Source organism: Vicugna pacos, chromosome 1 (assembly GCF_048564905.1).
Source record: "Vicugna pacos chromosome 1, VicPac4, whole genome shotgun sequence".
Classification (NCBI taxonomy): domain Eukaryota; kingdom Metazoa; phylum Chordata; class Mammalia; order Artiodactyla; family Camelidae; genus Vicugna; species Vicugna pacos.
The window spans coordinates 102285610-102311194 of NC_132987.1; the positions used below are offsets into that span (position 1 = coordinate 102285610).

Consider the following 25585-nt stretch of genomic DNA (forward strand, 5'->3'; position numbering starts at 1 on the left):
GATACACAAGACATGATACTGGTTACGTTGGAGACCCAGAATCCAGTGTATGTTTGAAATTTGTGTGTGTCAATGTGGTATTGTTTTCGTTGTTTTATTTTATACTTGATAGATGGAGAGACTAAGTGAAAAAATAATAATTTATGTTTGCTATCTGTGTAAAGATTTATATCTGTGCATACACATAGATACATGTAAACACATCATGGTCTATTAATGCTTTCTTGATTATAAATCCTTAAAAGAACTCTAATTACTCTGTCTTTATTTCTTAATTTGGCATTACGAAGCCCCCATAATAGTTACCAGCTGTGAATAAGAGTACTATAAAAGTTACTCACGTAATTACCTCAGGAACTCCAACTCCATTAAAGTGACAAGTCATGGAGTTAAATAACAGTTGGAAAAACAAAGTAGCTCACTATCTATTAAAGATCATCCAACCTGCCAGTTTCTGGACGATATATTTAGAAATAGATGTATCCTAGATGATCCCAATGAAGCTTTTATTTTTTCATGATCAAATTTAATTTTCTGTTGCATCATTTAAGAAGAAAATTTTATTCAGAGCTAGCAGCTACCATTGCATTCAGTTGCTGGTAACAGAGACACAGTCTAAACAAAGTATGGATCATAGTCTCTCATATAACAAAAGTCTAAAAGGATGCTGTGCTAGGCTTGTATGAAAGCTCCATGGTCATTAGGTTACCAGACTCCTATCTTCAGCACATGGCTTTGCATCTTCAAGGACATATGGTGTCTCCTAGAACTCTAGACATTGTGAACATGTTTCAGGTAGAAGAGGGGAGGAATAAGTGACCAAAGCATTCTTTCTCCATTTGAGTCAACCTCTTTTAAAGTGGTTTCCAGAAAGTCAGCAGTGGTTTTTACATTGCCTTGGTCTTCTTGGTCACGGCAAGGGAGGTTGGGAAATGTCATCACTGAGCTGGGAACCTTGTTACCAGGAATGAAATTGGAATTCAACAGAGTACCAGAAAGAAGGGGTAAAATAGATAATAGGTTCTGTCACAGAGAATCTAAGTGACCACAGAGATTTCAGTACCATAGCTGTTTTTAGATACCTAGCATGTGCCAGGTTGTCCACTACATCCTGGGGCACAAACACAGATATTATATTGGGCCAGTTCTCAAGGATTCAGCTGTTTGCTGGAGAAGACAGACTATAAACAGCTCATCTCAAATTATGTGGTAATAATGAGAGGTTGGCTTGGGGTTGTGGGAGAGCAGAGAGTGACTCAGTCTAAACCAGAGGTTTGAGCTTCTTGGAAGAGACTTCCCCAGAATCTAATCTTGAAGGGTAGGTAGGAGCTGAGTGACATTTCAGGCTTGGGGACACCATGAAGGAAGCATCACTGCTTAGTAGGAACTGAAAGCAGTTGGGGATCATTCAAAGGTTAAGTAGAAGGTAGAAGTGAAAAAGTAGAGTCAAATTATAAAGGGACAATAGTGTTAACTGAGTAACAAGGCTATGGAAAGCCTTGAAAAGGGTTTAAGCTCAGAAACTGTATAGTGAAATTGAATTTTAGGTACGTTATTCTGGCTGCTATGTGGGGGAAGCTTCAAAGGATGGCAAAATTGAGATGAAAAGAGTTATTAGGAGTCTATTTCAGTAGCCAAGGTAAGAAAGAATGGAAACCTGATTAGGCAGCAGTAGTAGGGATGGGAGAAGGATTATAGAACCATGTGGGAGGAATAATTAGTTAGTGAATGAAAAGATGTGGGTACACAGGAGTTTAGAATGACTACAAGATTCTGCTTTAGGAAACTAGGTGGTTGATGACACCATTAAGTGCAATTGTAAATGTAATTGTAGGAGGAACAGGTGATGATTGGAGTGGAGGAGTAGGAAAAAGATGAGCTCAGTTGGAACATGTTTGGAGTGTCTGTGTAACATCCAGTTGGAAATACTTAGTAGACAATTAGATATAAAAATCTGAAGCTTGTGATCGGGGGGAAGAAATGTATTTTGAAATCATAGCATATGGCTGGTTAATCCAGGTGAATAGACGTACAGATGTATAGAATCCTTTGTATAGAGGGTAGGCAGAGAGAACCCCCAGGTTAAGGCAACAGTCTGCTGATACCAACATCTGAGGAGGATACACCTGCTAAAGGCAATGAAGAAATGGTAGGCTGGGTGGTTATTGGGTTAAGTGAAACAAAATAAAACAGGATTACTGAGGGCTTCCAATGGACCAGGCACTGTACTGTGGCTAATAATCTTGCCATGGATGTGACAGTCATAGTCTCTTTCTTCATAGAGCTTAGAGTGTAGGGGATTCATTTGTTGAGTATAATTTACTTCGATCATGAATAGTACAGTCTGTTGGAGCTTGAGAAACAGTGATTACAGCTAGTTTGGAAAGCTTCCCTGAGGAAGTCGTATTTTAGCTACGACGTAGTAAGGAGATAATTAAGTGAGGGGATGAGGTTAGAAATCAAGACAAAAATGTTACAGAGGGTACAGCAGTCCAGCGTGAGCAGAGGCCCCGGATCTGGGGAGAACTTAATGCATTTGAGTTGAGTATCAACATGGTAGAACCCAAGAAAGAGGAGAGGGAAGTAAATTACCTAGCAAGTGAGGGAGGAGCGAGTTCATGCAAGACTACATGGTTCATACTTATGCCATATTCCAAGAGAAATGGGGGTCATACGCAATGACCAATTTAAAATTCTTTTGTCTGCTTACGTCCCTTTTTTTTTTTAACTGCCCCTTTTCTACTCAATGAGAACAGAAGACATCATTGATGGGGGTCAGTCAAGATGAGGTAAATCTCAACAGAGGTCACTAAGGATAAAGAATGATTATGGAAAAGTTACCCCTTACCTCACTCTTCCAAGGCCAGAACAATATATAATCATCACAGGATCATAGATCATTCTCTGGAGGGAGGAACAGTTTGGAGAATCCTGAGGAAAATCTTGAATTGGCTGATGGGCTGAATTGGAGTATTTAACCCAAATGATGTAATGTCCCTTGATTTTTCAAGATAAAGCTTTTAACTTCTTAGTACCTATGGGGCTTTGGAACTAAGCTAATTTTCAGAGAACTAAAGGATGTTACAGCTCTGCACATTGTGAAGTCTCTGAATCTATGGAATTCATGCTTGTTACACACTTACAAAAGCGTACTCTAGCTGTTGTGTGGGGAATGGACTAGTGGATGGCAGGACATGATTCGGGAAGATCATTTAGAAGATGTCATACTAGTCCAGGTGAGGATTCATTTGGACACATGGCCTATGGGGGTGGCCTTGGGGTGAAGAGAAGTGGAGTGGCTCAAGATGTATTTAGAAGGTAGAATTGGCAGTCTGTAGTTGGTGTTTGGACATGAAAAGTAATGGAGACAAAGGTATTAAGGAAAACTAGGCTTCTGTCTGTGAGATAACACTGCAGGAATATCAGGTCTCAAAGCTCAGTTTTGAATATATTAAGTAATGAGGTGCCTGTAAAATATACAGAGAGTTGCTTAGGCTGTCTGCATATGGTTATGTCTTAAAAAGGAAGCTCTTGGCTGGAAATACAAAGTTGGAGTTATTGGCAAAGAGGCGCTAAGTGAAGCTGTGCGAGGGGGTGAAATTATCCCCATGTAAATCTGCACAGGATACATATTTCCAGTGGGTGACATTCTGTTCAACTCCTGGCCCTGTGTGAGCATGCAGAGTGAGTTTAAAAGAGTGTCTGGAATATTTTCCTGAGGAAATCCCATATACAATTTTCAGGTAAAGATTGGGGGAGATATGGTAAGAAGGATAAGATGCGTAAGAAGAAGAGGCTAGAGAACAGGAAAAAGAAAAACAAACAAACAAACAAAAACAGTCCCAGGGAGTCTAGTCTCACAGAGGTCAAGGAGTAAGAGGGTTTTAAGAGGAGGACATGGCCAAGTGTGTGGAATGTTATTGAGAGCTTAAGTAAAAGGACTGAAAATTGTTCTTCAGATTTCTTGACAAGGAGGCAATCTGGATATTAGTAAGGTGGTTTTGGTGGAGTGATGAAGGGAGTAAGCAGAGGAGTGGATGGGAGACAGAGAAATAAAGATGGTGAGGGTAGAACTATCTTAATGAAATTTGGTTCTAAATGGGATGAGAGAAATAGGTATGACATTAGAGGAAAATGAGAGGTTAGGAGACATAATGCCCTAGAGAACCAGAAGTTCCTTCAAAAAACCCCTATTTAGCAAGCACCCACCTGCTCTTACCCCCATTCACTGATTCCAAATAACAGAATTATTGGCAATGATATGCAACTTGTATATCAGGAAGGTGTGATGGGCTGCAAAGGCTGTTCAGTTTAGGTTTCAGAGCAAATTCGAGAGAAACAAAGAGCCCAGAGCAAGTGTACCCATTAAGAGCACAACTCTCCTCTCAGCTGCATATGTCACCTTCTCCCGGCCACAGAAGGGCAAGGATTTTGACTAAAGGTCAGCTTGTAAGAAAAAAGTCAGAACTTTGGGACCCTTAACTAACCCCTTTAGGGCAAGATCCGTGTTTTATTTGACTTTATATGCCCCCAGTGCTAGTGGCAGGATCTGGAAACCTCTCTGTTTTTGCGTAGTCAATGTAGTTTCCCTTGGGAAAATTAGTACTAGCAGTAGTGCTACCCCCTCTCCAATAATGTCCTCAGAATGGTTACCCTGCAGGATGTCACGGATAAGGTGCCCTTCAGACCAGGCCATGGTTGTGCCATAATCAGAATCAACGCTTCTGTCACAGCTTCCCCAACTCTATAGATTCTGATATTTCTATTCTCTGCCCGCTAGTCTCTCAGGAGTGAGAGAGGGGGCTTTTACACCCCAAGTTATAACGTTAAAATGTAAGCTGTGAGGGGTTGGGGTAATAGCTCTTTGGTAGAGTGCTTTCTTAGGATGCATGAGGTGCTGGATTCTATTCACAGTACCTTCATAAAAAAAAAAACAGACAAAATGTAAGCTGTGGTTCAGCTTATTACTGGATATTAAAGTTGGCAATGTTATTCACGGGCCATATCTGAATGTGATTTCTATGATGGGAGCAGTCAACTATATATTGACATGTTTTTGAATTCTTTGGAACACAAATGCTTGTTCTACCATTTATCCTTGCTACAAAATACATTCTGAATAGATAATATGGGGTTTCTTCTCCAAATTCATACCTCCTCACCCAAACATGTTAGCTTTGTGTGTGTGTGTGTGTGTGTGTGTTTGTATGTGTGTGTGTCTGTATGTCCACTCCCCTGGAAGCCACACCTTGTCCTAACTTTATCTTATTGGCAGGTCAACCTGTTTTCAGCAGAAATGGTGAACTCACCCTAAGCCCTCTGCAGATCCATAGGGGAGTCTCCCTTGAATGTTACATGTCAGGTTATGTGTCCTATTTCTGGTGTGTCCTCACTGCCACTCCTCAGCCTATCCCCAGTAGAATCCCTTCAACCCAAGTACTGGTGGGAGCTGACAGCCTAAACCATGCTCAGTATCCTTGACTTATCTTTCAGTAATAAACTTATCTTCCTGAATATCTTGATGGGGCAAATATTATCTGAAAATACTTTTTTAGTTAAAATATTAAAATTATTAGGTGTTAACAATATTCCAGGCCCCATATAAGGTAACGTTTTTGCATTCCATATAAATCTTGCAGGAGCTAGTCATTTCTGTTTTTCTGTCTTTATTTATCTTTCCATCCCCTCACCTATGCCCTCTCATATTCCCAAGTGGGCTCATGGCAGCTTATAACAAGCACAGACAATAAGCTAATGGGGAATGAGAAATAGAGTCACGACTAGAGGATGCATCAGTAAGAATAGGATAGAAGATCCCAAACATCTAGGCCATAAATGCTATGTGGTTGTTATATTTACTCTGACATTTAGCTCTGGGTTTCCTGGTAATCAGTTCAAATAGAAAGACTTAATACTCCTTTTTGGAGAGGAGGAAGCATCTCAGTTCCTTAGAGAAGGCAAAACTGTTTTTAGCACTAAGTTCTGAAAAGCATTTTCAATGTGGCGCTTTATATAAGGGACACTGAATGAGACAGTAGATAATGTTCTTGAAAGTCCATGTGACTGTCTCCTGTTTTGTCTTTAGATAATAGTGATACATCTTAAAATGCATCTTCCTGATGGTGATTCTGCAAGGACTCACCTCCAATAAAATGAAAGCTGTCTGGACAAATGAATTGTATCCACCAGAAAGTCCTGATTAACTCTAGGATCCATCCAAGGAAAAGGATTGAATACACTCAGTTTCTCCTTGGCAAGAGTTCATACTCACTGTTATTATTCTCTTAGTCATTTGAGCACTGCTTTCTGGCCCCAATCCAGTTGTCCCTTTTTTGTTTAATTTTTGGTATCCTGCTTTCAGCTAGCTGTTGTTATTAATTCTCATAGTAGCCAGAAGAGTCTCAATGTCAACTGAGTTTTGGAATTGCTGAGTTTTAAAAAGTTTAAGATTTTTTTCCTAATTGTTGATCTTCTCAAAGCTAATATATATTGTGACAAACTAAGAGGGAAAAATAATGTTTAGTACTTTTCAACCTTGAGTATAGGGTTCCTTTCTTGTGCATCAAACACCTGGTGGGACATGCTACTGAAAGATACTCTTTGATAATATCTCAATGATAGTCCTCATAGGGTACGGACACTTTAATATAGGATTAATCATGGTCAATAAATCTTTGGAATTCAAGGCCATGAATTTTCAATAGAGCATCCTAGGCACATTGGCAAGTCAGTGAAATATATTTGGGCAAGTGGGCCTTCCTAGAATCCCTAGGCCATTACAGTGTATCTATAAGACCAGTACTCACAGTCTTTGGCATGGTCTAAATGTGCATCTTTTCACAAGAAATCAAGATTGTATTCTTTAGCCTTATCTTTGAATTCACCTGAAAAAATATAACTAGTAAAAATACTGTTGAGTGGGGGAGATCAAGATGGAGGAATAAGAGGACATGGAGCTCACCTCCCCCAACAAACACATCAAAACTACACCTACACTTGGAGCAGTTCTCACTGAAAACAAACTGGAGACCATCAGAAAGACTCTTATACAACCAAGGCTGTAACATGGAAGGGAAGAGAAATAGTCAGGTTGGGATCTGTGCCCCTAGGAGGAGGAGAATTACACAGGCTTGGAGATATTCCCTGGGGAGTGAGTGGTTTGAACCACATATTGGTCATCCCAGCTCTGGGATCTAACCACTAGGAGGATGAGTCCTCTTAGCTAGTTTGAAAACCAGTGGGACTGACAGTGGGGCTGTAAGAAAACTAGAATCTGCTCATGAAGAGTGTGCACATGCTTGCTTATACCCCAAACAAGGTGGAGAAAGGAGATTGAAATTGTGACCAGTATGAAGCTAGAAATCAATTGCAGGAAGAAAAATGGGAAAAACAGACACATGGAGGCTAAACAACATGCTATTTAAAAACCAACGGGTCAATCAAGCAACCAAAGAGGAATTCAAAAAATACCTTGAGATAAATGAAAATAAAAACACAACTTTCCAAAATCTATGTGACACAGCAAAAGCAGTTCTAAGAGGGAAATTTTAACAAAACAGGCCTTCCTCAAGAAACAAGAAAAATCTCAAATAAACAACCTAACCTACCATTTAAGGAATTAGAAAAAGAAGAACAAGCAAAAACCAAAGTCAGCAGAAAGGAGGAATAAAGATCAGAGAGGGAATAAATAAAATAGAGAACAAAAAATAATAGAAGAGATAAATGAAACCAAGAGATGTTTTTTTGAAAAGATAAACAAATTGTAAGTGTTTAGCCAGGCTCATGACATGACACTCTATAAGAGGACTCTAAAGTCTCCACTCCAAAACTATTAGAACTAATAAATGAATTCAGCAGGGTAGCAGGATACAAGATTAATATACAGAAATCTGTCGTGTTTCTATACACTAATAATGAAATATCAGAAAGAGAAAGTAAAAAAACAATTTTATTTAAAATTGTGTCAAAAAATACCTAGGAATAAACTTAACCAAGCAGGTGAAAGGCCTATGTGCTGATACGTGTTTATAAAACACTGATAAAGGAAATTGAAGGAGATTCAAAGAAATAGAAAAATATGTCATGTTCTTGGGTTGGAAGGATTCGTAGCAGTGTTAGGATGGCCATGCTACCCAAAGAAATCTACAGAGTTAATGCAGTCCCTATCAAAGTACCCATGACGTTTTTCACAAAACTAGAACAAATTGTAAAATTTATATGGAACACAAAGGACCCAGAATTGCCAAAGCAATCCTGAAGAAAAAAATGAAGTTGGAGGTATCATGCTCCCTGACCTCAGATTATACCAAAGCTATAGTAATCAAAACAGCATGGTATTGGCACAAAAGCAGACACATAGATCAATGGAACAGAATTGAGAGCCCCAAAGTAAACCCACACACCTGTGGTCATTTAATCTACGACAAAGGAAGCATGAGTATATTATGGACAAAAGGCAGTCTCTTTGATAAGTGGTGCTGGGAAAACTGGAGAGCCACATATAAAATACTGAGATTAGAACATTTTCTTGCACCATATACAAAAGTAAACTCAAAATGACTTAAAGACATAAATAGAAGACCTGAAACTGTGAAAATCCTAGAAGAGAACATAGATGGAACACTCTGAATGTTTGAATATTTTCTTGGATCAGCCTCTTAAGGCAAAAGAAATAAAAGTAAAGATAAACAAATGGGACCTAATTAAACGTAAAAGCTGTTGCACAGCAAAGGAAACGGTAGACAAAGTAAAAAGACAACTTACGGAATGGGAGAAAATATTTGCAAATGGTGCGACTGACAAGGATTATTATTCAAAATATATAAACAGCTCATACAACTCAGTATCAAAAAACCCCCAAATAATCCAATCAAAAATGGGGAGACGTGAATAAGTATTTTTCCAAAGAAGACATGCAGATGGCTAACAGGCACATGAAAAGATGGTTCAACATCGCTCATTATTAGAGAAATGCAATTCAGAACCACAATGAGGTGTGAAACCTCACACCTGTCAGAATGGCTGTCATCAAAAAGATCACAAATAGCACATGCTGGAGAGAACAGAGAGAAAAGGGAACTCTCATACTCTGTTGGTGGGAACATACATTGGTGCAGCCATTGTGGAAAACAGTATGGCGGCTCCTTAAAAAACTAACAATAGAACTACCATGTGATCCAGCAATTCCACTCTTGGGTTTATATCTGAAGAAAATGAAATAGCTAATTGAAAAAGATGCATACACCCTAATGTTTATAGCAGCACTATTTATAATAGCCAAGGTATGGAAGCAATCTAAGTGTTCATGAACAAATGAATGGATAAAGATGTGTCATGTATACACACACATACATACACACAGTGGAATACTCAGCCATAAAAAGGAATGAAATTTTGTCATTTGTGTTAACATGGATGGACCTGGAGGGTACTATGCTTAGTGAAATAAGTCAGATGGAGGGAGACAAATACTGTAGGGTATCACTTATGTGTGGGATCTAAAAAATAAAGACATGAATATAACAAAACAGAAACAGACCTACATATATAGAGAACAAAGTAGTGGTTGCCAGTGGGGAGAAGGAAGGAGGGAGGGGCAAGAAAGGCGTAGGGTATTAAGAGATACAAATGACTATGTATAAATTAAATAAGCTACAAGGATATATTGTACAACTCAGGGGATATAGCACATATTTTATAAGTTTAAATGGGGTATAATCTATAAAAATATTGAATTACCATGTTGTACACCTGAAACTAATATAATATTGTAAATCAACTGTACTTCAATAAGAAGAATCATTAAAACCAAATAGAGAATATTTATGTTCGCACAAGAGCCTGTACACAGGTGTTTATGGCAGCTTTATTTATAATTGCTAAAGCTTTGAAGCAGCCAAGATGTCCTTCATAGGTGAAAGCATAAACTGTGGAATACTATTCAGGGATAAAAAGAAATGAACCATTAAGCTGTAAAAAGACATAGAGGGATCTTAAATACATATTGCTAAGTAAAAGAAGGCAATCTGAAAAGGCTGCATACTGTATGATTCCAACTATATGACATTGTGGAAAAGATAAAAAATGAAGACACTAAAAAGATCAGTAGTTGCCAGCAGTTAAGGAGAAAGGAGGGATGAATAGGCAGAGCACAGAGGATTTTTAGGTCAGTGACACTACTCTGTATGATACTGTAATGGTGGATACATGTCATTATACATTTGTCCAAACCCATAGAATGTACAACAGCAAGAGTGAGTCCTGTGTGTAAACTGTAGACTTTGAGTGATAATGATGTGTCAATATGGGTTCATTGATTAAAACAAACATATACTCTGGTTGGGGGTGCTGACAGTGGGAGAGGCTGTGCATGTGTGGGCAGCAGGAATATAGAGATTGTCTGCTCTTTCTGCTCAAATTTGCTCTGCCCTGAAAACATCTCTAAAAAAGTCTATTAAAAAAGAATTTTGAAAAAAATTCTGTTGAGATTACTTGAAGCATAACTTGTTTGTAAACTACCACCTAAAGAAATTATGCATAACAATATCTGAGCAAGAATTATAAAGAATATATAAGGTCGTGGCTCTAAAAATGCCCGTTACTGTCAATACGACACAAAATTATTATGATCAAAATTTTTAGAAGTTGTTAAGAAGACATTTCAAAACACAACGGTTAGTTAGTGACATCTAGCACCTCCTGTATGGAGATTTATAATTCTCTAAAGCTGGAAATTACTGAAGATCTTGAGACTGGATAGAATGAAAACAGATTTCATTTTTTACTTCTTAGAAATAAATATTTGTAACCATCTGGAGTCTGTTTTCTGGATTGAGGACAAGAACAATAACCTCACAAATTTCTCTTTGAAATGTCACATCTTGCTTTTGGTGGCTGAACAGTCCTACAGCTTTTTTTTTTTCTCCATTACACTGAATACACTGTTAAAATTTTTCTCTTTAAAAATAGAATTTTAACATCTTGAAACAAAAGTAGTTTCTACCCCCTAAGTATAGCATTAGTCACCAGAGAATGGAATTCTGTTTGAAGATTACTTTTCTCTGTTCTCTCTTTAAGTCTAGACTGAACACTTAACTCTTCCACTCTTCTGTGTCTTTGACTTACTGTTCTGTTTACTGCAGGGAACTCATATTCATTCTCTAAAACCCAATACAGTTTTATCTGTTAGGAAGGCTTTTCTTTCTTCCACATGTATTTTATCATTCTTTCCTTTGTGCTAACTTTGTGCTTATACTTATTTCTATTTTTCCATTTATCATACCACGTTCTTATGGAATTTTCACCCATAAACAATGTGAGTTCAAAGAAGATACGAACTACATCTTGCTCATTTCTGCATTTGGGGGTTAAAGTTTACATCACAATACAAATCTGCACAAAATATGCTGCTTTTTAAAAATTTGCTATAAGTAAACTTAGTCTAGCTCTGGATATCCCAGCTTTTCAGCTAGTGGGAGCATGAGTGTGGTAGAAAACACTTACCTTTCTTGTTAAGGGTAACTCAGCCTCTTCTGGTTTAACAGAAGTTTCTTTGTGATTGATTCAGTCTTTGTGATTAGTCTCTAAGGCAGGTGGTAGAATAAAAATAAAATATTCCATCAGTTCAAAATCCAGACTCCCAGTCAGCATTCTCTCCCCTCACCTCTCATAGTCTTTTCTTTCCCCGAGATGGCGTGTGTACTCTGAGAGAGGACTGGCTTGTTCAATGCAGCGTGGAGGCAGCCTTCTGGAGTTGGGCTGCCTGCTCTGTTCTTGCTGGTTTCTGTTGAGGAGTGATTAGCCTATTCAGTGCCTGGTTTTCTTTGGCCAGTGTCCACTAAGGTATAGGTAGTCCCATCTCATCTACCTGGGTTTCCTGCTGGGATCTCCTCTGTAGTCCCTTTCATGTGCTCCAGGGTCCCATGTACTATGGTCTCACTCTCCCAGTGCCAGATCCTTCACATCTCTTATCACAAGGCTCCCCAGCTCCCCGTTTTGGGCCTTTGGGCTTCTCGGCCTTCCATGTAGCAAGTGTTGGTCATGGGGGTGGGGATGCTCACTTCCATCTACTTGCACCTCATCTTACACAGTTGAGGAAGATTGTTCTAGAATGAGGAAAATTTTAAGAGACAGAACTGTTTCAACCTGTCTGATCTCAGTGGGGAGTGACCATTCAGAAAATCACTGTCATAAGACATCTGGGAGAATGAAGGAAAATGGAGTAGATTTTGCCACTCTTGGTGGTGGAAAGAGGGCATTCAGTCAGCTGTTGAGCTTTACAAAACTGTGGTTGTGTCAGATTGGAGAGTTATCTAGATCTACTGAAGCATAAATTGAAGAAAGGTGATAGGTTTTCAGCTATAGACACTTCAATGACTCTGATACTGTTCGGGATTAATATCTTTAGGAAAGATTAAGAGATATTGTCAACTTTTGCATAATAATTTATAGTATTAGTTTCCAGTAAACACTGCTCTTAAGGTTGGCCTGTGGAATTGCTTATATGCCATTGTTTAATCCTTGGAAAAATAACTGGATGTGACATAATTCTTTGTATCTCTTCTGTTAAAATACTCCCTGTGAAAGAATAGAATCCAGTGGATACTGGGTAGCAAGCCAAGGCAGTGAATAATATCTGTTACTTTCAGAGATCATTTAGTCTGGCATCACTTGCTTTTCCCCTTCTGCTGAAAACCTCTAAATTTTTTTTGAAGCTATGAACATAAAAATTATAACCTAAGAATTCCCAGCAGGCTGAATTATTTGCTGAAACCTTAAGACCAGCAGGTGTTTTGGGAAAATGTGGCATCAAAAGCCATCTTCTCTCAGCTAAAGCAATCTTTCACATGGAGGTATAAAATGGAATCAGGATTTATACAGGAAAAATGCTGAAGCCGTCTGTTATTTTTCGCCCTCATGTCTGTGCTTGAGGGTTTTTTGCCTTCATTTTTTATGTCATTTTAGACATGTGTTTTGAATGATAAATCCTTACTTACTCTTTATTTCTTTGGATTTATCACTTATACACAAGTGAAAACATATTTAGTATATAATTAACCAGCAATTCTCTGATTATTCCCTTTCTAAAGTTTCATAGGAATTATGGGCATTATCATTCAAATTAGTACTTAATTATATATCATTTTGTCATTGTTTGCTGTGGTTTATGGTGCTTGTCTTACTTCTTCCCTAAGTGATAGGTTTTTTGTGTAGGTGGGTGTGATGGTTAATTCTGTGTGTCAACTTGACTGGGTCACTGGGGTGCCCAGACGTTTGGCCAAACATTGCTCTGGGTGTGTCTGTGAGGGTGTTTCTGGATGAGAGTAACATTTGAATCAGTGGGCTCCCTACCATGCATGGGCCTCATCCAAATAACTGAAGACCTAACTAGAACAAAAAGGTTGTGTAAGAGGGAACTGCTTTGAGCTGGGGCATTGCTCTTTTCCTGCTTTTATATATGAACTGAAATACCGACTTTTCCTGGACCTGGAGGCTGCCTGGCTTCAGACTAGACTTATGCCTTTGGCTCCCCTGGGTTTTGCTGACTGCACATCTTGGGACTTCTAGCCTCCATTGTCATGTGAGCCATTTCTTTAAATAGGACTCTTTATATATACATTTACCCTGTTCTGTTTCTTTGGAGAACTTTGACCAATACAGTGGATCATGTCTGATACTCATATTATTCATAAGTATGGCACACCTTTGGCTACATTAGAAACTTAAAATAGACTTTTAAAAGCAGAGAGATCTTTGATCAAAATGACTCATGAAACTTAATGTCAGTTGTTCTGAGACAAAATCCTGACTACACATTTGCAGATGCACTGTTGCACTTGTCAGTTTTGACAAAGATAAAAATAAAGCCAATGAGAGATGCAGGATTGATCTTGATTAGGTGGTGTCAAATGAGCTGGATTTCTATATTTGAATGATGAATTGAATTATAGCTCATTATACAACATGATTTTCATCATGAAAGTTGTTACTTAAGTGATAATTTAAACTCATTTGCCCTAGTCAGAAGTGTATATCTTCTGACAATTCATGATATTGTAAGTGTGAAAAATTAATAGAAACCTCGATTAAATAGATTTGGAAGACCAGACGGGGGAGCTCGCACTCTTTGCGATGATAGCAGAGCCCTATAGGACGAAAAAGACTCCTCTTCTTTCCGGCAAGAACGCAGCCAGTGAAAGGCCATGGATTATCTGTTTACCGTACCCTCCCAACTTCCTCTTCTCCTTTATGAAAATGTGTGTTCCCCATGCCCTGTGGGGACTTGCGTGTGCCTCACCATGGTTGCAGACCTCGAATTGCAGTTCTCTGCTGATCCAAATAAACCCATCTTTGCTGGAGAAACATCTGGCAGTCTGTTTCAGTTCAACATAAGTGATGTAAGAAAGATGCTTCTTACCACTGCTGCTGTAAGATTTGTAAACCATTCAGGCGTATCATCCTCCCTGTAGCCTCTGGTGCTTTTGACCCTTGTCAGGGCATGCATTTGGAGCTGTTTTTCACATAGTTGTGATGAATGTCTCGTCTGATTTTGCCTATGACCCTTGACATGGATTTGTAGGAGGACTGATCAAGAGGAAGGCTTTAGTGTGTTTGTTACCAAACAGAGTGAAGCTACAACTGATTCATGTTAAATTGAACTCCACGGCCTTGGCTTCAGTGGGGTTGTGTAGTAACTGACTGAATTAGTGGAGTAAAGTTAGAAACTGTGTCAAACCGTGAACCAGAGATAAGTGAGCAGAGAAGTACGTTTGACGTGTGTAGCATGATTCTGTTCACTTCAGAGTGGTCACGTGAAGGAGTATTGTGAACTCTTACAGTTGAGACTAAACACTTACAGCCTTTGTTATGTGAACATTAGAAACACAATTTATGAATATAAGAAGTGTTTCTTTCCTCCAGGGAAGAGAGCTAAGATATTTCAGCTAAGAAATCTGAGAAAGCAGAAACGTCAAACTGACGAACAAAATTCTCCTCTAAGATACCTGGTATTCTGCATTTGTCACTGATTTAGTTTTTATATGTATTTCAGAAAGCAATTGTTCCCCAATACTTGGCTAGATTTCCCATAGAAATATTGAAAAATAGAGCACCTGCTACTGTTGCCCACCTGATCTTGAGCATGACAGAATTAAACACTCCTGAGCTGCAACTTCTCCTTCGAAAGTTGACACTATTTCAGGGGCAGTAAGCACAGCATTCCCAGGACGGGGTGTCTTTTTAACTTTGCTCTCATTAGGTAGCTTTTCTTCCTCTTCAAGTGTGAGGAAAATAGAGCCATCTCCCTCACCTGAACACGGAGTGTGCCCAAAGTGGACGCTCCCCGTGGGACACAGACAGCTCAAAACAGAGACAGGTGGCCGATGGCATTCTGCAGGCCCAGTGGAGAACAGTGGAAACACCCACGTTAACAACGTAACTACCAAGAGCAGATATTAAATGGAACGTTGAGCGAGCCCGTGAACAGATAGTAAGAAGAACCCATCTGCTAGAAGAAAGTGACCTGTGGTGCACACCTGTGAAACCATGGTGTGTGGCTTTCAACAGAAGGGATGCAGAAATTGGAACAGGGAGACAAGAGAAATCAGACCTGGACTGAACTCCATTAGTGATGATTCCCTTACTCATCCTTGGCTAAGGATTTTCACCCAAGACATATTGAGGAGAATACTGGAAACTAATATTAGAATTCTCTGTATGCCATTTTTAATTTTTGTTCCTCATATAATTATGATTATATTTATATTTATTAGTAGTACATTACATAGGAAGATACTGTCATTTTTTGTTTTACAGTGCAGATCCATTCCATCTAAATTAGTGTTTTTATTGTCACAATTTCTTGAATTAAAGCATGCCTCATACGTTGTTGTAGATGACTGGACTGGGAAGACATTACCCGAAAATGGCTGTCTGCGTCTGGGGCCCGGAGGAGCAAAACCTGGAAATCAGTCCTTTGTCCACAATGCTTGCTTTGCCACGCGCATTTCAGCCTGCAGATACTAGACCATGTCTGTCATTTTTAGAGATCAGCAGGGTCTTCGTAAGAGAATTTTAGGGGGGGAGAAAGTGAATGTGATTAAAAAGATTATCTTTTGCACTTTATTCAAAGTGACTACGCTCAATCACTTATTAACAGTGACTAGTCCTTATTTGAGAATATGCTGGAGAGGAACTCATACATTTTCTGTCCCCAGCTAAGATCGCTGTGTTCCAGGGAGACACTCCTCTGACCGAGCTTCAGAAATGGAAGCAAACCAAGTGACAAATACTTATTCATCCCTTTTTATGGACCCAACACTGGGCTAAGGGTAAGGTGTACACAATGGAGACCAACTACATTCCTGAATCTTGAATGATTATTCTAAACACAAAAAAGAATCGTTGGTCTAAAACATTTCATATTAGCTAGAGAGACAAATCGAAAGAAATTATTGTGACCTAGAGCAAAGAGAATTCATGAAAAAAGCAAAATTGGAAATGCTCCTGGAAGGAGAAGGCTAGGAGGGAGGAGAATGGATGGACAGATGGGAGGAGTAAATCCTCCACAGTGAGAAACCCATCCCAGGTGTGTACGTCGTCCCTGAGCTGCAGCCTAGTTTTGCAGGCATCATGGCCCTGTGTTTCTACTGGTAATGCCATGGTGCCCACACATGCAATAGTTTCTGTGACTGTTTTCTGAAATCTCAGTTTCTGAAATTAAGACCCCTCCAATTTCAGCTCCACTCTACCATCTTGACTATTTGTCTTCCATGAGGACAAAGAGTTTGAGAGAGAGACACATGGTTTTGATCCTAAGATTTTTTTTTTTTATCTCAAGATAATTTTCTCTGCTTGCTTTTCTCAGGAGGGGTTATTTCTTCACTGTTTTTGCAGTTAAGTGTCCTCAAATCTCTGTAAAATCAGATACTAGTTTTGGCAGATGCCATTGCTCTCCGAGCCCCCAGGTAGACCACACTTTCCCTAGCAGGTGAGTGTTGCCATGTGAGTGTTCTGGGCAGTGGTAAGTGAGCGGGAATAATGGGAACATTTCCAGACTGGCGCATGGAGGATCTTCCCTGTGTGATTCTCTTTTATTTCCTGGCTGATTGGAGAGGACTCTAGGGAACCAAAGGATGAGGCCTCTGATGGGAAGGATTCTGGTCCCTGACTTATGGACATAGGAAGGTGCCTTCCCCTCCCCATCACCACTCATATTGTGATGTGATGTGAGCTAGACAGAATCCTGATGAGCTGATTTCTCAAAGTGATATTACTGTCAATTTAAAACATATAGATGAATTTATTACAGAAGAGCTAATCCTGATAAAATTAATTTTTTTTAAATTTGGAAGTAATTTGAAAACAGTAAAAGTTCCAAAAACAGCACAAAGAGCACCTTATACCCTGTGCCTTGGTTCACTTACTGTTTGTTCCATTTCCTTTGTCTCTTGCTCCTTCTTCACATGTAGGCAGGTTACTTATTTTTTTCTGAACCCAGTCTCTTCTTAAGATTGACACTCTCCCACACAATCGTAGCACAGTTACCAACCTAAAAACAAAAATAAAACAACCCTGACCTCTGTTCAATCCACTGTTTATATTCTACTCTGTGAATTGACCCACACTGCCCTTCATAGTATTTTTTTTCTCTCTAGTACAACATCCAATGTAGTGATTTACTTGTGATCTCTCCTTAGTATCCTTTAAGCTTTGTCTTTGCCTTTAATTTTTGTCTTTTATGACATTCACAATTTCACCTTCCTACCTCCCTTCCCCATTGGTAACCATAAGTTTGTTTTCTATGTCTGTGAATCTGTTTCTGTTTTGTAAACAAGTTCATTTGTCTTTTTTTTTTTTAGATTCCACATATTAGTGATATTATATGGTATTTTTCTTTCTCTTTCTGGCTTACTTTACCAAGAATGACATTCTCCAGGTCCATCCATGTTGCTGCAAATGGCATTATTTTAGTCATTTTTTTTGTATCACTGAGTGGTATTCCATTGTATATATATACACCATGTCTTTATCCAGTCATCTGTTGATGGACATTTAGGTTGTTTCCATGACTTAACTATTGAAAATAGTGCTGCTATGAACATTGGGGTGCATGTATCTTTTCGAATTATAGATCCCTCTGATATATGCCTGGGAGTGGGATTGCTGGATCATATGGTAACTCTATTTTTAGTTTTTTGAGGAATCTCCGTACTGTTTTCTACAATGGCTGCACCAAATTGCATTCCCACCAACACTGCAGGAGGGTTCCCTTTTCTCCACACCCTGTCCAGCATTTATCATTTGTGGACTTTTGAATGATGGCCATTCTGACTGCTGTGTGGTGATACCTCATTGTAGTTTTGATTTGCATTTCTCTAATAATTAGCGATGTTGAACATTTTTTCATGTGCCCATTAAGCCAGGCATTTTGAACTGAAACTTTGCATAGCACCTTGAACAAGAGTTGGAGAGTGAGGCATTGCAGTTGCAGTAGTTGTTGGTTGCTGAGTTACAAGGTGGTTGCAGTTTCTAAAAACAACAAAAATGTAGTTTCTTAGAATATACCCCAAATACCAGCTCTTTTGGAGACGGGAAGTGGTATGTAAAATTAGGATACTGGTGGTGGTTCACAGCTTCCCTTTCAGCATCTCAGAACCTCCTACTGCTCGGTGCTTTTAGAATGCCACAGACTCTCTTCTGACTGGAGAAGCACATGTGGTAACCTGGCAGACACACATTAGTGTCTGCGTAGGTGTATTCACCTACCAAAGATACATGCATTTAGAAGATGATGTCTGGGATGAGCGATTCATGACTTAAAGCATGGTTTTCCGAGGATGACATTTCTGAGACGTGGTACTTGGAAAGGGGAAATGGTTTGGAGCAATGTGATAGTTAATTTTGTGGGTCCACTTGGCTAGGCTCTTGTAACCAGTTGTTAGGTTAAACTCTTAACTAGATGTTGTTGTGAAAGCATTTTGTAGATGTGGTTAATATCTACAGTCAGCTGATTTGATGTAAAGGACATTAACCTTGATAATGTAGGTGGGCCTCACCCAGTCAGTTGAGGGCCCTAAGAGCAAAAGCGGAGGCTTTCTTGAGTAGAGAACATTCTGCCTCGAGACTTCGGCATCAACTCCTGCCTGAATGTCCAGCCTGCCAGCCTGCCCTACAGGTTTCAGACTTCCAGCTTCCATAACTGTGTACACCAGTTCCTTCGAATAAATCTCTTTATACATATGTGTCTCCTGTTGGTTCTGTTTCTCTGGAGAGCTCTGACTAACACAGATGGGCAGTCATTTTTGTATTCCTCACGTTAGGCCCCAGAAGTGGTGATTGCTAGTGTGGCGTTTTAGACATGAGAAATGGTAGAATGATATATGTTAAACGGGTCAATGAGTAACCAACTGTAGATTCAATTACTAAGAAAGTTAATAGTGTGGTCCTCCCTTATCCATGGGCGTAATGTTCCAAGTCCTCTGTGGAAGCTCGAAACTGTGGCTTGTACCAAATCCTATATATACTTTGTTTTCTAGTGGATGGGTAGGGTATACAGTGTGGACCCACTGGACAAAGGGATGGTTCACATTCTGGGCAGGATGGTGAGGGATTTCATTGTGCTACTCAGAAGGGCTGCTATTTAAAACTTATGAATTGTTTATTTCTAGAATTTTCCTTTTAATATTTTTGGACTACAGTTGACTGAAGGTAACTGAAACCATGGAAAGCAAAACTGTGGATAAAGGGGACTACTGCATTGAGGCTTTGAAGTGAAAAATGAAATTTGAGCCTAATGGTGATATTTCTTCATAATACTGAAGTTCCCCCAAAATAAATAGAAATATGCGTATTTTTTTAACTCTTAAGAAATAAAGTCTTCTGGTTATTTGTTTATTGCCATGTAAACTTGAAGTAATTTTGCTGCCTAAGACTCTAATGGTTTTCTATTTAGCAAGTAGCGATGCTGGTTTGTTCTGTTTCTGTAATGAGTAGATGTTATCCACGTATAAAAATTTTTGCTGCCCTCTGGTGGACAGCAAATCAATAAATCAAAAATATATAAATATATATCAAGTAGTCTTCTGTTTGAATATGTTTTCCAAATTTCCTTTATAAGTTCCAAAGTCCAAATGCATCTTTCGTATCAAATGAGAGATCAGAATCTCAAATTTGTTTTATAAATCCCGACTAGAATACATGAAGTACTTAAAATATGGTACCCAAAGAGCATAACAAGAAGTTGACTGATTCCATGAGAAAATGCACTGAAAAGTCTCACTTGGAAATCCAGTGGCGGTTTCCCCTGCTGTGGCCCTGGTTCCCGGCCCCTCACCGGGCTGGGCTGTGGGCTGGGCTGGCAGGAGAGGGATGGGCTGGTGTGCACAGACCCCAAGGTTTTTGGGAATGGGGCGGGGTCGGGGGTAGAGATAGGAAGTGAGGCAGAGCTGTGCCCTGAGGAGTAGGGTAAGAAGCTCAGTTTGAGAGAGAGAAGATCTGGAAAAGAAATACATAATGGGGCTGGAGGAACCAGAGCGACACCAAAGGCAGGAAGGGCAGGAAGGAGCAGTGGTCTGGGCTGTGGGGTACCGGAGCTCCACCGCATCCACTTGCAAGAGCCAGGTAGTACATTTTTGGGAATTTTGTGAGCCAGTTGTTAAACAAAGATGTTAGTAAAAATTAAACCATATAAACTTACAACTGAATAAAATTGTTTTTAAAACTAAGGTAGCATACACTCAAAACTCATTACTTTCTAATTATTTTACTGCACTTTTACTACATGACTAATGGGAAAGCCACTGATTGAGGTGATTTATGTGTTTTATATTTGTGCGATGGGAATGCTAGACAGCGGTATGCGGCTGTGTGTGTCACACAGCTCTGCATTCTGTGACATCAGTAGCTTGTCATTGGTCTTGGTGAGAATGTTTTTGCCAAGGAAATTGAAAAATGCTTTAAAACCAAGAGTTGGTTTAAACCTTTGCCAGCACACCACTGGGTAAATAGATGTCTTTGAGAATGAAAAAAGGAAACTTCCTATTTTATTACTTTGTTAAAAAAATTTTATTTTTTTATTTTTTTATTTTTTATGTTACTTATTTATTTAATATTTTAAATTCCACCACCTAGGCTGGATTGGTGCTCTGGTGGTCTAGTTCATTTATTCACTCAATCAACAAATATTTTTCGATGCTCTGTTTGTTGACAGACAAGTTTCTTGGTGTTCCTGTGCGTCTTACAGGAAAGGCACTGGCTGCCCTTTGTCCCAGAACACCCTTTCACGGATGTTCATATTGTGAATGGCCTTGGAAGATAGAGACCATGTCTCCCTCTGGAGCGCAGGGCAGGCATGCTCACAACCTGTTACAATGTTTTTGGATTCTTTATACTCAGGGTTTATGGATTGTATCACAACCCACTGTGTGTGCAGGTATCATCTGCCCCTTTTGGTGTCAGCCTATGGAACTGGGCTCAAGGGACTGTGGCAAAAGTGCCAATACTCTGGCTACTGCTGTTGCTGTGATTAAAAAGCTGTCCTTCACTTCCGCTCCAGAGTGTTGTGTCTTCTGTCAGCATCAGGCTAACTTTTGATTTGCAAGTAGGGTAAAATCTTAGATCCTTTCCTGTTTCTGATAGACTGTCAGGCACTGGGCTAGGTGCTGGAACAAAGAGATGGACAAGGCGGACAAGAGCCTGCCCTATGGGACTCAGAATGTCCTATGGGATTATAAAGCAAAACCATTAACACCACTCAAGAAGCAGTGAACTGTTATACTGGGATAAGGATGAAGAAACAGTTGAACGGTGGGGTGATGGAGTCATGAGGCAGTCTAGAGAGAAATCTCCTTACAGTTTGTTGGGGAAGTTCCTTCTGGTGGGTGGTTGGATGAGGAAAAGCAGATTAGGACTGAGGAGTGAAGAGGGGGATTAAGTAAAATGGTGACACAATGAAGTAACAATTGTTGATTGATTGATGAAAGGGGGTTTTTAAAAATCAGGTTGTCATTTGGTTCATTACTGAGGTAAATAAATGGGAGGGATGTCATCAGACTGGTAGTAATGGGAGGGGATTCCCACCATTTTGTTGCATTGGAGTCCCATGAAATGCCAAATATTGTGTGATGATTTGGGATTTGAGGAAATTTCTGGAACTTGGGGGCTGGATAGAAGAGTGCCAGTGTCGTGGGTGGAAGGGAGCAGGTTTGGCAGGAAAGATAGCTGTAGTGAAGGAGATGGAATCCCCCATTTCTATGGGAGTGGTGAGGGAGGGACCTGCCTCGGCACTTTCCTAGGTGAGAGCACGTGAGTCAGGGACGAATTGTCAGGAGTTTCACAATTTTCCCTTGACCGTTATTTTGGAAAATTAGGTAGCAAAATCCACGGAGTCTGGATACACTAACTATTGAGAGTTAGAGTGAGGTTAGTCTCTAGCTCAAGGACTGAGAGATGTTTCTGAGATCCAGTGCCGGTCCCTTGAATTAATGGCTCCGTGACCGCTCTACTGTCCTTACGAGATGCGGAGCTTTTTCTGAGAGGTTGTTTTAAAAGCCTCGCTGAAGGCCTGAGACCTGAAAGTGCAGGTAGAAGAGTGGGAGATAAAAGTTCCCTTGTGTCTTCCACACATGCGGCCTGAGCACTTCTGTGGAGTTTCAGAAATATGTGTTAGAATGTGCACTCAGAGCAGGTTAAAAATAACATTTCTACACTAAGTTATTTTTATTGACATAAATACTGCAAATAGTGTGTTCCAGATGGAATCTGCCAATTGGTTATAATTGCTCATTTCTTTTAGTACCAGCCATTAGATAACCTTAAGGTAGGCACAAAGCATCTGTCCCTGGGTAATAAATGTACTACTGGCTCCTGGGGAGTTTCCACAGTAAAATGCTAACAAAATAAATCTAGAAACCATCCAGATTGTTTTACTGTATAATTTTGTTAAAATGAATACATCGCCGTAGTCATGTACCCATATGTGTGCCAGGCATGCAACAACGTACAGTATCATAGTCCTATAGAAATCCCCCAAAGTAGTTATTGTTATTATGTTTTTTGTAGGTGAGGAAGTAAGCTCAGAGGTGGAGTGAGTGGCTTCGGTCACATAATTAGTAAGTAGCTGAGTCAGGAAGCTGCTGTGAGGCTTTTGAACATCTAGGCAGTGCTCTCTGATCTAAAGCTTTAAGAAATTTTTGCAGATTTCCCTTTCGTTGCTCTCTTTTAGTTTATGGAATATCCTAGCCCCATACCCTGATTCTTGGGGTCACTGCCTGTTCTTGCTGGTCCAAGCTTCCTGAGTCATAAGTCTGAATTGAGATCCTCGTCCCAGTCCTTGTCCTCTGGAAAAGCAGGATCATTGCCTTGTCTTGAGTATGTTGGTGGTTTCACATACCCTAATGTTTTGGAAAACCCATCCACAAGAAAAGTACCCTTTTGTTCAGGATTAGGCCATCATGAACACTTAACCCTAGCACAGTTTAACTTAATATCCTATTGGTGAAAAGGAGAAAACATGTCCATTTCTGTTTAGAAAAGAAAATGAGGGCTAAATATTTATAGCTGTTAGGAAAAAACCTCAGAGATATTGTCTCTAGAACAACTGCCCTCAGGAATATTAAAAACTCTCAACTTACTAGGAAATCTAGAAGATGATTATACTTAGGACTGAAAATATGAGGTATTAAAAAAATTCTTGACATAGTCAACTAGCAAAATCTCTTAGGTGGTGGGGAGGGGTGTTCAAAATAAGAAAATAACATAATAAAAAGGACATGAAACTATACATGTATAGTTACCAGTCAGGGAACCTCAAAGTAAGTACCACCTAGATCAAGAAATAGAACTTTTCCAGCAGCTGGAAGCCTCTCTCTGAGCACAAAGCTCTCCCTGACTCCTTTGTAAAGGTGATTTTTATGGTAAATTTTTTTCTTATTTTTGTTGTTGTTTGTTTTTGTTTTTAACACTGAAGTGTACACACACTATAGATATCTGTGTATGTATAGTGTATGTATGTATTTTATATGTGGTGTGCATACTTTATATATTTTACATGTGGTTTATAATAAATTATATATATGGGGTGTGTGTATATATATAATTTTAACCAGTCCTCTAGTTAGAGAATAGGTCTGTGAGATTTGTGAACTCTTCAAGATTAGCCAACCTTACTCATGGACCCTGATACTTAATAAGCTTGTAATAGTATGCAATAAATCTTTGTCGAGTGTAAAAAAAAAATTACTAAACAGAAACCTCAATTAAATAGAGTCGGGAGACCAGAAGAGGGAGTTCTCACACCTTACGATGATAGCAGAGCCCAACAGAGAAGAAGAAAGTCTTCTTTTTTCCTGGCAAGGACTCAGCCAATTGAAAAGCCATGGATGATTTGTGTACTGTAGACCTCCCGACTTCCTTTTCCCCTGTATAGAGGTTTCCTTGCCACATGGGGACTTGGCCTGTGGCTCACCAAATTGCAATTCTCGGCTAAATGAACCCATCTTTGCTGAAGAAATATCTGCAGTCTATTTGATTCAGGTCAACATGTGCAAGTAAATTATAAGTTGTTAAGTAAGAGATCATTATTTTACTTATCTTTTGAAGATTATTTTGATTATGTGGTGGCATAGTATGTACTGAGATACAAACTGATACTTTTTTCCTTTAAGATTTCCTAAACCCAGTTTCCTCCATTTCAACAGTTGAATGTCCTGCCTTCATTGCTGTAGGGAAGGGACAACACAGACAAATCAGATTACAAAAGAAGTAAATTCTTGGCTAATCTATTTCTATTTCCAGGAGTCAATGGATTTGGAAGATTAGATAAAGGGTTATTTTTTTCTGTTCCTGAATCTCTGGACCAGAGAAGAAAGGAAGTCAGAAGACAAAGAAGAGATTAGATGCGAGGCTGTCACTGAAAATGGAAGGTTGACACTTGATTGTTTGCCTGCCTTGACCTCAACCCTAGTGACAGAAACCTCGGATACGCTTGAGGTCCCTGAAGTCGAGGAGGCCTGCGCCGTAGTGTGCTGGGTCTGTCTTGTCCCCGCTTCTGAGAGCCAACTGTCACGTTTTTAGAAGTTGTATGAGCTTGTTGGTATCACGTGGGTAATTTGAAATCAGCTGTGGTGAGGGTGTTCCTCTCTGGAAATGGGCAAATCCTCTTCCAGCGCACCCTGGAGAGCTGGTTGTTAAGCGTTTATCAGCACCCTCTGAACTGGTGCCTCCATTCCCGCAGCCTGAGCCTGGGAAAGTAGAGGGACTGCCAAGGCCCGGCCATCTTCTGAAATTACACGTCAAGTGTGAAATTTGTGGTGTGATGTGTCCAGGAAGGTGGGCCTCAGTCAGCCTCCCAGGGCTCCTGCTATGTCTTTCTGCCACGGGGAGAAGTAGAGCAATTTCTATGCATGGAAGGCAGGACAGAAGGGGTCGAGTATCTCAGACAACCCACATAATTGACCAGAACCTCAGAGTGATATGGGATTGCAGATCATTGTTTTCTAAACAACTTACAATGGGTATGGATGTAATTGAATGAGGACTAATTTTGAAGGGTCTTGGAAGTTGAAGCCAATGACCTACCAGCAACCTG

At 39.7% G+C, this 25585-nt stretch overlaps 1 long non-coding RNA gene across 1 annotated transcript in view; it reads left to right on the forward strand.

Moving 5' to 3' along the window:
* Positions 1-25035, forward strand: part of LOC140698240 (uncharacterized) — a 53263-nt gene extending 28228 nt beyond the window's left edge. Inside the window, exon 3 of the long non-coding RNA XR_012075881.1 lies at positions 24793-25035. This is a non-coding gene — a long non-coding RNA (uncharacterized lncRNA). The remainder of the gene's footprint in view (positions 1-24792) is intronic.
* The last annotated feature ends 550 nt before the right edge of the window (positions 25036-25585 follow it).